Genomic DNA, 4,855 nt, shown 5'->3' with positions numbered 1-4,855 from the left:
GTTGTTCATTACACCAGGGTTTCCCACACATAGACTTTACTTGGGCGGGTCGCCCAGGTATATTAACGTTCGCCCAAGTATATTTCGTGACCCATTTTCTTTTTTAACTTGTATCCGTCCGCGACCACAACGCCATCTGCGATCAAATTAACTTGTGGACAGTGATCCCTCGCTCTACGCCTCCTGTACCCAGGCCCGGACTGACTATCAGGAGGACCGGGGTTTCCCGATGGCCTGGCCTGTTAAGTGGCCTGAGGACTTTTTATTTATTTGTTATGTATTGTGTACGCAACATTGCGCAAATGTGGGTCTGACTGCCTCACAGAGGGTGACTGGCTGTCTACATGATGTGGCCTACCGACATGGCCACTGTCATACAGATCATAAATCAGAGCCCTTGATTGGTCTCTGTGTTAGGGCTGCACGATTTTGGGAGAAAAAAAATCTAATTGCGATTTTTCTGACAAATATTGCGATTTGCGATATTTGTTTCTAAGCGACCCAACGGAAGTTTACTGTAAAGTGCGGCCATATCTCCGCCAGCTAGGAAGGTCGCATCAACATGCTCCCGTCTCTAGCACCCCCGCAGCCCGAGCTACGAGTGAAATAACTAAACTTACATGAAACTTCCGTTGGGTTGCTTTAAAGTCAAGCTTCAGTTTAAGATTCACCCTGTAATAGATGTAAAACATGTGATGGAGCATTACTAACCTGACTCAGATGGTTTGTTTCACCAAACCATCTAGGAAAGCTCCATTGGAAGCCATTTGGAAAGGGCAGGCACTTTCAAAAATACTTGTCAGGTGATTGGATCAATCTGTCAATCACCTTCTATCATGGGCCACTTCTGATTTGTTAACAATGGCTGGTACATGTGGAGCACAGCACAACACTTCTGATTGGTGTGGATGACTGACACACAAAAAAAAAAGGGGAAAAAAAGAATGTTAAAAAAATGTGCAGGCTTTGCGATTTGATAAGTGCATCATTTAAAATCGCGATTTCGATTTAAAATCGATTAATCGTTCAACCCTACTCTGTGTGTCATTCAAGCTCGGGATAACCTCAGCTCAGGTGAGGTAAAGGACTCTGAGTGTTTAGATGGTTAACTTAGTCTAAGTTCTCAGTGGGTCTCAAACGGTTTGGTCACAATTTATGTAAACACATATTTCCATTTGAGGGGGTAGTGATTAGTCAAATATAAGGGGGGCGCGGAGGGGCTACGAGAAGATAAGGGACGACGGGCGGGGGTGGAGAAGGGGGGTCGCCTCTCCTTCTCGTCTCCTTCGTGGCACTGTTGTTACGGTTCGGTTCCTTGCTATCCTGTATAGGTCTCCACCTGCCACAAAAGAGGAAGAAGAGACTGCTCAGAGACCCGGGGCGCCACCTGTGAAGAGACACGTTCAACAGCCCACACACGCAACTGGTCGCGGCTCGGAAAAGCAACACCGGAGTAGTAGTTGAGAGCGCCAGAATCCGAAGCCTATCACAGTCGTGTCGTCGTCGTCGCGAAATCGATCCGGACTTAGGTGGTAGCGTTCGTAAATCTGAACTTTTTGTCGGAATTGTAGAGAGAATTAACCGATCTACCGGACAGAAAAAACACAGTTACCCGCCCACATGACGACACCTCTAAACATTCCACCGCTTGATCTCACTTATGAGAAACATATACCCTTGACAAACAAACATTGCCCTACGCAAATCGTCCAATCGCATTTTATCGTGCTCGCTTATGGCGTCGATCGTGACCAACATAACGGCTCCCCCAGCACATCCGACAACTACTTAGAATAAGATCTCACTCGAGCCTTTTACATATGTCTTGGTTATGTACGGTCAATTTTAAACGAACTATAGTGCTACTAATTTAGAAGAATTAATGTCGGTCGATTAGCTGTAACTTGTCGATTGCATATCGTCAGAATGTATTCTAGCTCCAGATCAAATAGCGAACTAGACCTTATTTGCAGTACCGAGTATGTAGGTCGCGGTCACCGGCAGCTCACAGCAAAGATCCACTACACGCAATGTCGCTCCGTCGTGTTTGAAGAGCGATCGGACAAATGCTCGCCATGGGTGCCATTAATTCTCGGCGGCAGGCGGGGCAGTGTCTGCGCGTCAATCCTCAAGTTATCCAGGTCGGAGCGAATGAAAATGAAAGCGATAAATACCATAAGATGGACTCTGCGCCGTGGAGCGCCTGGTCCCTGTCTTCGACGTCCACGCCAAGTCCACTTATACCCCACATAAAACAGCAAATAACATTAAAAACACTTATCCATATACACAACTTTCCAATGTCACTCTGTGTACAGATTACAAAGTCGCGACAGAAAACACTACACCAGACATCCTACTTCCTTTCCTCCCACCACCGCACCTCGACTGATCCCCCCCCCCCGTCTTTTTTCTTCGTTCTTGGCAACAACCAGACTCACCACCCACACATTCCATGTTCCGCCACTAACAACGAAGTAATAAGTCAGGAGAGATGAGAGTGAGAAGGTCAAGAAACCAACCCACTTGCCTACGACATATAAAGAGTCTCGATTTTAGCAGAATCACCACCGGGGAAGCTGACTTGTCATGTTCGCATGAGATACAAGAATTCAAAGAACACCAATGTGTATTGTTATGTATATCGTTTAGTACCTACAAGAAGCAAACGTTCGCAACGTTGAACTTGACACTAAAGCTAAACAAGTAGGCCATGTCAGTCGACTCCACTCCTCAAAGTCACGTACTGCAGTGTGAGGTAGATTTACTGGTCGTCGTCAGACGAAAAAAGACTGGACGACTTGCTCTCTACTTTCTAACACTCGTTCAAATCCCTGGTACGTTCAAAAAGTCTTGTGAGGAGAGTTACTCTAATTTTTCTAGACCCCCGACTTTTTTCACACCGTAAAGATACAACGAGCGGATGACCCGGATCTCAAAAAGGCTCGGTAAAACAAAACACCCCGACTTAGACCGACGCGTCCGGTCAACAAAGATTGGTCCCCGATAGTAACACTGGAATTACTGCCCGTAGTCCTCGGAGGTGCCACACAGGGAGACTGTGTGTCTTCGCTAAAAAATAAACGAGGAGGAGGGACAGGCAGAAAGAGGAAGAGGGAAGAGAGACTATGGGGGTTGCCATGTGACGGTCAGAACCCCCAAAATAAACTTGTACACTCGTGCGAAGGCACGGTTTCCCCCCATGGCACACTCTTTCTGTTTTAGCCACGTGTCTGCAACTATTTCGGCACTTGCGTCTTTTGAACAGTGTGAACATGGGGAGGGGTTACACAGTATCACCCTTTCGACAAATAATCGTCCGGCCCAGCGGGCCCCCACGACGCCCCGGGCGCAGGCCCTTTAAAAGTGACCACCCCCGGGCCGCGCTAAGAAAACCAGGAAATTGAAGGCACTTTCCACTTCGAGTTAAATCGTGAAAAACCAGGAGTGACGTCGTTAAATAAAACTGGGTGAAGGACAATTCACCATCGGTGTGAGCCTAACGTTCAGTGGTGACCTTAGAAATGGTTGACGGCTCGACTCAAGAATCAACGGACCGACAATAGTATATACTTGTACCGACCTTTTACAAGTAATAAACAGTCGAAATATGTAACACAAAACTTTACTATGAGTCCATATATACCCCGTAAGACCAATACCATCGGTGTAGAGTGTACTAACTTAACTAGATTTTGACTAAGATGTCTACTTCTCACCAAATATCGCCTGGATTTAATCAAACTACTGACATCTAATTTTTTCCACATATATTATATCAAAAAGTACTCAGCCAATTCCAGTTATATTCTTCTAAGGTCCTTTTGTTCAAGTCAAAAGTCACCCCTACAACAAGCTAACATGGGATACATATAAAACAATACTAACAACTGAACTAATTGAAGTCATTGTAAACGTATAAACTAAACTTGAATGGTCTAAAAGGTACCATATATAAAGTTTTGCCTAAGAGACTCACGCGGATTATTACAAACTGTGTCATGGTTATATTATTCATACTACCATACTCTTCTATTACAGAATGGGATTGTACGCCACCAATCGGTACGCGTGCCAAATTAGAACAGAAGCTAGTTACATATTTCCTAATACGGTATAACTGTTATATCTGGTAACAATCGCACTTTATCCGGACCTGTGTGACGACCTCCCAGTTAGTCTAAGTAAACCACATGTCACAAAGGGTGTTATGACTTTATATTTTTTTTTTTAACATTACACAAATCCTGCATAGTACACTAAATTCACCACCACCTGGCGCTTTAGGAGCAGAACCCCACGGCCTCGTACGAGGGCCCTTCTAAATAAAAAAAAACCTCCATTTACGGTGAGTTAGACCACGTAAACTCCTTTTGTTTTCCGCCCCCCGCCCCCCGCAACGGACTGGATCTAGCATACCTTGCGCTGTCCACACGACCACCTGGTAGGGTCCACGAGAAAACGTTATGGAAGGGTTTGCACGTCGTTCCGCGCGGCGCCGCGCACAAAAAAAGACTGTCGTCACCGAAGGAGGTACATACTGTTAAATCGTCTTATGGTCCATCAAGGTTCCCAAGTGTATGAAAGAACGTGACATATAATTGCCTTGACATATGTAAAGTTATTAGTATTTTGTTACGGTATTGGTTATTGTAGGGTAAAGGTTGTACTTTTTTTTTTACTTGAACGCAATATAAATAAAACCAAGTAAAATAATATCAAACCAAGACCCGAGGACTTAATCGGAGATGACAGGGGAGAGGGAGGGGAAGAGTAAACTCACGTCGTCGTTTCCTGATCAAAATCGAGAGTTGGTCAACAATTTCAATGCAAAAAGTGGATCAAATTGCAAAAA

This window comes from Notothenia coriiceps, unplaced genomic scaffold, assembly GCF_000735185.1.
Source record: "Notothenia coriiceps isolate Sejong01 unplaced genomic scaffold, NC01 NC01_scaffold00000339, whole genome shotgun sequence".
Lineage (NCBI taxonomy): Eukaryota > Metazoa > Chordata > Actinopteri > Perciformes > Nototheniidae > Notothenia > Notothenia coriiceps.
The sequence above is the reverse complement of the archived record's forward strand: the minus strand, read 5'-3'. Positions refer to the sequence as shown.